The following is a 10,968-nucleotide window of genomic DNA, read 5'->3' as shown; positions in this document are numbered from 1 at the left end:
TTTTTTTTTTGCTGCCATATTGGGTCTGCCATTTTGAATTTTTCCAACTTCACCTCAGAGGCCCCAACAACCTCAGATGAAATCGTTTCTAGCGGATCGAACCGAATTTAGTTTTTTGGCCGTTAAGTTCGTAATCAGCAAGCCCAAAAAATATAAGAACCTCTTTTACCTTTTCTTTTTGAATGTTGGGTTCTCCATTGGCACAAAAGTTGTAAAGCAAAATCTTATTTATGGTTAGTTTAGACGCCATGTTGAATTTTTCAAAAGGCCACACCGTGTTCAATGGGGGACATATGTATTTGTGATAATTTTAAGATGTAAATCTTTGTATCCGTCCGCTTCCCTTGCATCGCTATGTTTAGCACGTTCCCGGTTTTGATCTACGCGTCGCACAAACAAATGTTCGAACAAAAGTTGTGGAGATTGAAATTTTCTACGACTTTGGCTTTTGAGTATGCTACGTTGAAAAATGGCAAAAACCGTGACAATGTATCAATTTTTACCACTTTTTGCTAATAATTTACAATAAAAAATTAAAAAAAAAAACCTACACATACAAAATGTGGAAAATTAAACTCTCTACAAATTTTTATTGAACCTTTTTTTTACGGAAAATGCAAAATGAGCTTGAAAATCATAAAAAAACTTAAAATCCAAAAAGACAAAATATTCTCATATGAAATTTTAGTGGCAAGACTGTGGATTCGTGATCTAGATGGAAAATAGAAGTAAACTGCATCAAAAGTTCCCTACTACATTTTTTTTTAGTTTTGAAGTCTAAATTTACTGGGCTAATACATAGAGCGAAAATGAGGAAAAACATTTTGCATATATAATTCTTTGACTGACATATTTAATCCTTTAAATTTTTCGTAATTGCAATAGTAACTTACATATATTTACATACATGGATTTACATATATGGCCTACTTATTTATAACTATAAAATATATCTATCTATGTACATATATGTATATGTGTAGCATTTGGCATTGGACATTTTAGTAATTCAAAAATCTCCTTGCATTAATTACATGAAAAAAGATAAAAACTTTCTCTGCAGAGTTTCCGTAAATGACAGTCATAAAAAATCTTCGTTGTCTCTGAAACTTTCTCGCAGCTTTAAAAAGATTACAAGCATTTGTGAACAGCAATAAAAATTCGCAGCAAACAGTAAATTGTATTAAACGAAACGGAGTAAAAATAAATAATTAAAAATATAATATCTGCGCAGGTTGCTCGCTCATTTAATTACCAGTTGACGTTTCACAGTCATCTCATCCTGTCTTTTTCTGCATATTATTCTTATTTCTGCACTTACATATTCACCTCACTAGAAGACGCAAATTGGCGCACGCTTTGTTTTCGTTTTTGTTTTTGTTTTTTTTTTCTCACGGCCAAACAAGTGCAAGCGATTTAACTGAATCTCATTTTTCGCTATTTGCTCATCACTTCGATTCCCTTTTGATAACAACACAACGCAACAACAGCGGTTAACTGCATCAGCATCGGCATCATCTGTACCAGAAATGCATTCAAGCGGAGTGACGTCACTCCATTCTAATAAAAACACATGAGGCTAAGTAATGACGTCATAGTTAGTTGTGCTCAATTCTCATCACCTGCGTTTGTTAAGTATAGGAATGCAAACTTTTCGAAATGACAATCAATGACGTCGTCGGCCAATTATGTTTACTATCAGCAGATGAAAAGCAATGGAAAGTGAAAGAAAAAATGACAGCAATGAGTAAAAAAATACTCGTGCATGTGAATTATTCACAATGAAAACGAAAGGTTACGAGAGAGTGGGCAGCAATGGGCAACAACAGCTCACAATAGCTTTGAAACGAATGGGCGAGTAGAGCTCTCTTTGAAAATTATTTGGTCCTGCGCAGTTCGAATGTTAGGAAACTGAGTTACCATACTGCATTGTAGTTAAAGGGAAGCTCGGTCATTTAGTCAGGGGTAAGGCTAGTAAAAAAAAATTGAATTGAATTAAAAATATTTGTGATCAGCTTCAAATTTGAATTATTTTTTTTACAAATACTGAGCAAAAAGTTAATAACCCAGAGGCCACCAAAATCTTAGAAATATATTTTGTCCTAGATCATCGCTAGTTCAACTTATGAAAAAATTTGAGATTCAAAATCAAAAAAGGAAAAAGTGTTGCAAGATATACTGGTTTATATTTTAGTTACCATAACTGCAGTTTCGTTATCTATAGTGCAGAATCTGCGTTTCTTAGTTTAATCAGCAAATAGTTTAACCTGCAATGTATATTTTCTAAAGATTCTTAGGTTTTACATATGTATGTTCTTCTGAACCCTTTGGAATACTCTAGACCTGGGGTGATTTCCTCCTCTTGTCTTATCAAGGAGGAGGGAGTTCCCTTTTCCAGAAGTACTCACGAGATCTGATGGCCTTAGTAACCCCTTGGATGACAGTCAAGACAGCAATGTTCTAATTCTCTTTGCATAGGCATATATTTGTCCCATAGGTTCCGCGTATTTCCTCCCCGGGCCCTTTGTTACCGTAAAATGTGTTTACAACCATACTGTTAGCCAAGCTGAGAATACTTCTTGAGATAAATTATTATCGTTAGCAGGTGGGCTTCAATATGACTACAACGATTTCTTCGAATGCTTGTAATCGATTAACATGGGACCTAATATTTTCGTATCCGAAACGTGAGTATTAATACAGCCCAGTCCGAGAGAAATTTGCTTCATTGATTAGATGTTCTCGCAATGGGTTAAAGTTTCTGTGTTTATCGACAAAATCTTAGTTAATTTTTGAAATCTTTTTACACAAAATTCATGACCGATTTGAAAGATTTTGATGAAATATTGTAGTGTCCATGGCACCATTAAACGTTTGGTTATACCCAGGTTTGGGATATAGCGGAACATCAGACTAAAAGAGCAACTCTTGCTAAAATAGTTGAAAGTGTACATAAGTCATGGTGCAAAGCTCTTTTGACAAAAAGCACTTGTATTACATTTTGCTCGCACTGCACCAATATTTGCAATGGCAGAGTAAGCAAAACACTGAGCTGCAATTCGAGAAATCCGAGGTAAGGCTCCTCGGGCAAGGGAATAGTTTTTCTTTTTGTTTAATTACTAATTTTTTCTTTTTTTTACTGTATTTCTTTCTTTAATAATATTTTCTTTTAATTTGTAAACTTTATTGTTTTTAACAGAAATTTATTTATTTTTTTAAATTCATTTAATGTTTAGGAACTTCATTTATTTTTTTAATTTTATTTCTTTTTTAAATATTTTGTTTTTTATTTAGTTCAACCTTTAGCAACTTCTTTTAGTTTTTCTTTTATAACTAATATATATTTTTTAAATTAAATTTCTTTTGAGTTTTAGATTTTCTTGTTTCAAAAAGTTACGTATTTTTTAATATGATTTCATTTTTAGAAACTTATTTTATAGATTTTTCTTTTTTCTTTAATTTTTTAATGTATTTGTTTTTTCATAACTTTTTTCTAACTTAGATTTTAGTTTTTATTGCTTAAAAAAGAAAAATATATATTTTTTTATTTAATTTAATTTTTTGAAAACTTATTTCTAAACACACAAATAAAATAACGTTAAGACCTATTAGTTAGCAGATCTTTCAATTAGTCTTTGGAAAGACAGAAAGAGCTTGTCAGAATTTACAATTGTTTTCACAAATGTTTGTTCGAGCATTTTTCTGAATATTCGAATTCTCGAACTAGCATTTTTAATTAACTGCAATGAAAAATGGCCAGAAATATTCATACTAGCACGAGTTAAAGGGTCAAAAAGTTTTAAGAAAATTGCTCGCTAAGTTAAAAACAACACGAATTATGGATTCAATTGATTTATACATTATTTCTTAATTGACAACCAGAAGCATTTATTTATAATAATAATAGATTGGCGCTTACACATATGTTAGTGTTTGGCCGAGCTTCTCCTCCGACTTGTGGCGTGCGCCTTGATATTGTCACACAAAGCGGAGGGACCATTTTTTACGCCGACTCCGATTTTTATGAGAAGCTGTTTTTCATGGCAGAAATACAATCGGAGGTTTGCCATTGCCTGCCGAGGGACGACCGCTGTTAAGAAAAAACCTTTTTCTATATTTTTTTCCATGTTGCTTTGACCAGGGCTTGAACCCAGGTGCTAATGAGTGAAAGCGCGCACTGCTTACCACTACACCACAGCGGCCGACATATACTCCTTTAATTAAGAGTCAAAAAGACCCATTACGTTAAAATTTTAATCGAAAAAATGTCCAACTAAATTTTACGCTAGGTCTTTGAGTAAAAGAAAAATGTGCTGAGCTGAGGTGAAGCAAAATCTTTTTGGAGTTTTACCACGACGCATGAACACTAATACGTTCCGTATTTCACAGTGTTATCCTGCAGTTGAAATTTTTCGAAATCAACTTTTACACATCGTCAGCCATCTGGCAACCCTCTTTGCTGGCTGAGAAAGCCTGTGGCTGCCAGTGCCAAAAAGATTAAAAGCAAGCAGCACTCAGTCAAATAGAAGCAGTTGCCAGCAGAATCGTACGGAATCTAGTCGTTAGGGACTTGCCGCCAGCAACAGACGTACATAGAGCAGTTAGTGGACAACAAAACGCTGGCTATCGAGGTGCGTTTGCAACGTTGCTTATATCTGTTTTCCTGTGTGTGCAGTGTATATTCGAATCCACCAAAATGCCAAGCTGTTAGACAGCGCTTCGGGTCATTTATGTCAATTTGTGTATTGGAATAGATACAAAAGCTGTGTGCAGCAATAGAGTAGTGAATATTCAGAAAAAAAAATAAAATAAAATAAAAATACAACGAAACGCAAAAATTTTACTGAAAAATTTAAAAAATTATATACAAGGAATCGAGTTAATACTACACACCTAATAAGCAAGAAATGTTGATTTTAATTGAAAAGAGTGTTGAAATATATTATTGTATGTTTATACGTGCAGCGTGCAAATATTACGGAAAATAAATGTGTATGAAAAAGATAATAAACAACGAAGACGCGAAAAGAAAATAAAAACAAATAAAATTTCAATAAAACGAAAATGTGAATAAATTGCTAATAAAAAACTAAAAGTGAATACGCAAAATGTCCTTCAAATTTTTGCAGCTCACTTAGATGAAGGAAGGATTTTGCGCCCACGCATCAGCAGCGCAACAACACCAACACAGCCGCCAGCAGACGATGAGGCAAACGAGCCAACCAGGCAGCGATGAATTTAAAGACGTAATTAGAATATGGATTTAGTGTTGGATGGGGAATAGAAGTTAAGAGGAATGTTGCTTCAGGGAAAATTTTCTTGAGAAAGGAATTTGGATATTCCAAAGAAATATTGCTAAAAATATGCAAGCATACATACATTGTGCATATGTATATAGATATGCCTATTATTTTGCACATAAAAAGAAGAATCTTCATATCTAGTAATGATTACCCACTCCTTTGCTATTGTTTACTAAGCAGCTTAAAAAGCCTACAAATCCAAAATCACTGACACACAAACTCTCGCGTAAATCGCACACATGTATGTATTTCAACTTCCACACTGGGACCGCGTAAGCCGCATGTCGAGCACCGCTTTATGCCAGTCACATTTTAAAATATTCCCCAAAGTCCCGTAAGCGATTGTGTGGCGACAATTTTATATTTAGTTGCCGCGCGCAAAGCAAACAGCTCCAGTGTAGCCAAAAATACATACAGCAAATACCTTTCGTGACCGCAAAGCTGCTGCAAGTACATACATACATACATACATAGGTTTATATAAGTACTATAATGTAGGCGCACCCGAATGGAGGCGTACTTTGTGGCAGTGATGAGGGTGGAATCCATACAGGTGATAGATGTAGTCAGTCAGGTACATATACATATGTATATGCATGTCGGTGCGTGTTTTTTTTTTCAATTTGACGAGTAGGCTATTAAACATAGAATTTTGGCGAGCGAGCATTATTTGCAATTTTATTTTCGTGAAAATTGCAATGGAAAAATACTCAAGGCATTTCAGAATGAAAATAATGGAGGAGGACAAGTTGAAATTATGCAAATATCAACTGAAATGGAAACAATGGGCTAAATGGAAATATTAAAATGGCAAAAAAAATATGTATGTACAGTAGAGGGGTCCAAAAACAAGTCGGCATTTTAATGCCGCCACCCCCAAGGATTGTTCGGAACCGAAAAAAATATACCCCCATTTTTTTTATTTTGAAATCAAAAAATATTTAGAGGTCGCTCACAGCGCTCAAAGTTTCCCCTGTATTTTATTTGGGGGGAAATAACTTTTCGTAGAAATGGTATAAAAATCTTGATGATTTTGCTTTCCCTGATTCCATATATAGATACACATTTGATGTTTTTCTACCTTTAATTGTTAAGGGCAAGGTAAGAGCCCTTATTCCTGAAAATATGAAAGTTTTAAACGCTCCATATTTAAATTTGACGCCACTTGTATGAACTCACGTCGAGCGCACGTTTAGTACATTCAAGGATTTTATTCGTGAAAATCGAAAACTTCAAAACCCATCTTGTGGTTCAATGTTATTACAACTATAGAGATTAAAGTTTTGTGAGTTAAAAACTCGAAAGGAGAAAATAGTCAAAGATTCAAAGAACAAATTATTCATATTTACGTATAAAATAAACATTTCTAAAATAAATGTATTTTTGATTAGCACTTTGTACGCAATATGTAAAAAACGTAATAAAAACCGAATTGGCATATTTTCTTGATAAAGAGCAACAAACTCCACTCAATTTCCCGATGTTATAAAAATTGGTCCATTTTTTACCATTTGGTCCATTTTCTGGACCGGAAAAGAAATTGAAAACGGCAACCGTGGCTATTATACGCAAGATTTGTAGCCCTGTTTGCATGGATGACGGGTACCGAAGAAGATGAAATGACGAACTGTACGAGCTAGGGCAGGTTGTATGCATGAAAGACGAGGCTTCGGTGAAAAGATCCTCCGATTCGGCACCCATGTGTGGAGAACGAAAGCATCGTTTACCGAATTGTTTACCTTCGAATTCAAGGCCGTGTTTGTATTTGCATTCGTGTTCGTGTTCGTGTTCGTTTTCACTTATGTCTTCATCGTCTTTTTCATATCCTGGTTCGCCTCTGTTCGTGTTCATATTTATCCTGGCCTGCTGCTTCTTAATCGTCCTCTTTTTCGTCTTCGCTTTCGTAATCGCTTCCGTCTTCGGGTTCGTCTCGGTCTTCCTTTTGGCGTACGTCTTCGTATTCCTCTTCGTTAGCGTTTTCGTATCATATGTTTTACATTTTCGTCGGCATTTTCGTATTCCTCATCGTCTTCGCTTTTACATTCGTTTTCGTCGTCGTTTTATAATTCGTCTTCACCATCGTCTCCGCATGCGTCTTCGTACCCACCTTCGTGTTAGCCGTCGGCTTCACCATCGTAATCGTATTCGTTTTTGTCTTAGAACTTGTCTTGGTTTTAGTCATACAGGGCAATTCTGGCAACTGTTTTTCAACTCACCATAGTCTTCGAAAGACAAAAGTTTTTCGTAAGACAAATGTCAATTCTGACACCTATCTTAAAAGCTCTTTACTGCCTTTCGAAAGACTAATTGAAAGATAGCGTTATGCCTTTTAGCAATAAGTGTTTAAAAAATTAAATTAAATTAAATTAAAAAATATATATTTTTCTTTATAAACCCATTAAAACTAATCAACAAAAAGGTTAAATCAAAAAACGAAAAAATTAATAAAATGAAAATATCTAATGCAAAAATTAATAAAAATATTTTTAAAAATTTAGCGAAATTAAAAAAAAACTAAATATAAAAAAATAGAAAAACAAATCAAAAAAGAAGAAAATAACTCTTAAAATTAAAAAAAAAGTATTTTTGTTCTTAAAACAAAATTCAAAAACTAGGAGAAAATTGAATAAAAAAAAAATTTAAAACAAACTAAATAAGATCACAAAAAGTAAATAAAAAAAAGTTAAACAATAATATATTTACATAAGTTAAAAGAGATTTAAGTTAGCAACAGAAAAATATTATATAAAAAAAATAAAACAATAAAAATTAAATATAATTAAAAATTTTTTTTGTAACAAAAAAGATCTAAAAATTAAAAGAAAATTAGACTAAAACAAAAAAATAATTAATTAAAATAAGAATAAATAAAAAATACAAATGCTTCTTTTTAAAACAATAAAATCTAGAAACTAAAAAAAAAAAATTAAATCAAAACAAAAAATTAAATTTGAAATAAAAAGAGAAGAAAAAGTCTCCGCTGTTCGAGGACTCGAACCTCTCTAATGGTACGCCTCAGCTTTACCCACTCGGGCTCTGCTACTCTTAAAATACCTTTTCACCACAAGTGGTGAATGAGGGAGCTTTTTTTCTAAGACTTTTGTGCTAGAACAACAAAAGTCTTTCGAACTCTCTTGCCATCGATCTTTTATTTGCCTTACGAAAGACATTTTACTATCTTAGCCTTAGTACATATTAGTCCTTAATCTTAGGGGTGTCCCATATTTACTTTTGCTGATATTTATTTGAGGATTTTTTTTCTCACACCTCCTTAAGGAAAATACCAGAAGCTACTTTTGCAGTCCATGCAAAAATTACAAAAAAAAATTAAGTTTGGTTTTCTAAACAAAAAAATAAATAAATTAAAAAACAACTTTTATTTACTAAGCAAAAAATAAAACTCAGTAAGTAATAAGTAAAAAGTATTTTTTTAATAAAATTTATAACCGTTACGGCCTGTGGAAGTTAAAGATGACGTTTCAATAAAGTTTCAGAAAAAACTTAAAATCAGGACTTCTACAAACACCTACTTTTTAACCGACTTCACAAAAGGGAGAAGGTTATCTATTCGTCGGATTGTTTTTGTATGTATGTTACCGCATAACTTTGAATCACGTTAACCGATTTTGATAATTCTTTTTTCATCGGAAAGGTGGTACCCTGAGAATTGTTAAGATCTAATAATTGGAGTATGAAGAAATTAACGGTACACCTAAATTTTTATATGAGATTTCGGTCGGTTTTGTTTTTTATTAAAAATTACTTGTTCGTTTTTATTTTTAAATAGCTTTTATTCGTCTTCGCTTTTGCGTTTCTTCTATTTTAATGCTGATCACAATGTTTAATTTTTCATTACTAAAATCAAAGCTGATGCCTGCTTAAAAATATTCAATACGTAGCTAACATTACTCATACGCCCTGTCAAACTAAGGAATTCAATGCGATTTTTTTTTAACTTCAATAACTATCAATTTTGTAGTTGCAATTTAAAAAATGGAAGTAGATTGACGATGCTCGATAAATACGATGGAACAATAAATCCGTGGGATATAATTCTCCTTTTCATTAAAACGATTAGCATTAGCTGTTACCTAGTACTAAAGAAAGTATTTGAGGTCCCCGATTAGCACTTTTTCAAGAACTGCGCACAGAAATTGTCTCCAATTTAGCTTCACCCCAGTCGGTTCCTCATTTTAGGACGAAAAAAATTCCATGCCCTAATCTCTAAATAAATATGCAGCCTTAATATACTTTTATGCGCATACAATTTACAATGAAAGTCATTTACAGAAACAAACACACACAAACATTTGTATAAGCGAAAAATATGAGTATAATCTGAAAAGCGGATGGCAGTAGGCAGCAGGTGGCTGTTATATTGTTCACTGGATACTCTGGCGCATAAGCACAAATGCTATACGAACGCCTATATGTATACACATAGTTATTAGCTAAATGTTCCTGCATACAATGCAAACACACATTTATAATTATACATATGTACATACTTAAGTATATTAATGAATGGATGTAACTAGACTATAATATGTCACATTGTCACTTCCACGCCTGCTTGCGCTGCTTATTATTTCAAGTTAAAAAAGCACAGAACAGCCCACTCTGCCAAGTGAGCAGCAATTGTCTGCAGGCGCTCATTTAATGCTCGGCTTAGTGTAACTACTATGTATGTACATTAGACCTCGTCAGAAAAAAAAAGAATCCTGTAATGCGACCGGAATAAGACTCTAATTTTAACATTTGGTATAGTAAAGATCCTTCATGAACCTCACCTCTCTAGGGCAATTGTAAGAGGTGCCGCCGCGAGCCTTTAGTTTTCCCAAAGGAATTACACGAAAGAAAATTAGTTCTTTCCGTTTGAGGTCAATATAATTTTCTAAAGTCAATGAAAATGCTCGAAAGTTTTTGGTAAACACTAAATTTGACCCAAATAGGGCAAGGGATTAAAAAAGGCTTATTTAGGAATTTAAATAATCTGAGCCTGCATATTGCTTAAATGGCATGTAATCAATGCTTTTTACAGTTTCGAGCATTTTCATTGATCCTAGAAAATTATATTGACCTCAAAAGGAAAGAACTGATTTTCTTTCGTGTAATTCCGTTCGGAAAACTAAAGGCTCGCGGCGGCACCTCTACTATACTGTTACTATACTAAATGCTAAAATTTCAGTTTTTACGTGATCTGGTGTACATACATATGTGTACATATCTCACTTGCTGACACACAAAAAAAAACGCTGTGGGCATAAAAGCACATAGAAGCATATTTAAATGTATGTGATGGACTTACCGCTACATAGACTTGCTAGTATTTATGTACATGTACTTATGTATGTACGTACCGATGTGCCTTTTTTTATCAACACAATACACTCACCGCACGCTTCAGTAAGCTTACACCTTTTCAACCAGCCTGTTAAATACTTATTGCATTTAATTTGTTTAAAGTCTTGCGACCTCACTAAATATTGATTTTCACTAAGATGTAAGGATGCAATGGTTCATTTACAATGCAAACAGTGACAAATGCAAGTTAAGCGTATACAAAATATAGCAAGTACATAGAGTAATGCAAAAGCCTAAAAAAAAAACAATTATACCTACAACCCCTAGCTGCTTTACCCAGTGTTGCCAGAATTTTTTCATG

The 10,968-nt window shown here is 33.3% G+C and overlaps 1 protein-coding gene across 6 annotated transcripts in view; it reads left to right on the top strand.

Annotated features, from left to right (window-relative positions):
- The window catches only part of LOC118733700 (protein retinal degeneration B), a 49,783-nt gene that overhangs the window by 12,444 nt on the left and 26,371 nt on the right, over positions 1–10,968 (top strand). For 4 of the 6 annotated variants that reach the window (XM_036463220.1, XM_036463217.1, XM_036463221.1 and 1 more), the window contains exons 1-2: positions 4,537–4,631; positions 5,130–5,246. The exons of the other annotated variants lie outside the window; for them this stretch is intronic. The gene's annotated coding sequence lies outside the window, so the exon portion shown is untranslated. Of the gene's footprint in view, positions 1–4,536; positions 4,632–5,129; positions 5,247–10,968 lie in introns of those variants that run through there. 6 annotated transcript variants of the gene reach the window in all.

This window comes from Rhagoletis pomonella, unplaced genomic scaffold (genome assembly GCF_013731165.1).
Source record: "Rhagoletis pomonella isolate Grant_MI unplaced genomic scaffold, Rhpom_1.0 Rhpom_scaffold_00002, whole genome shotgun sequence".
NCBI classification, from domain to species: domain Eukaryota; kingdom Metazoa; phylum Arthropoda; class Insecta; order Diptera; family Tephritidae; genus Rhagoletis; species Rhagoletis pomonella.
This window is presented reverse-complemented; position numbering and strand designations above follow the sequence as displayed.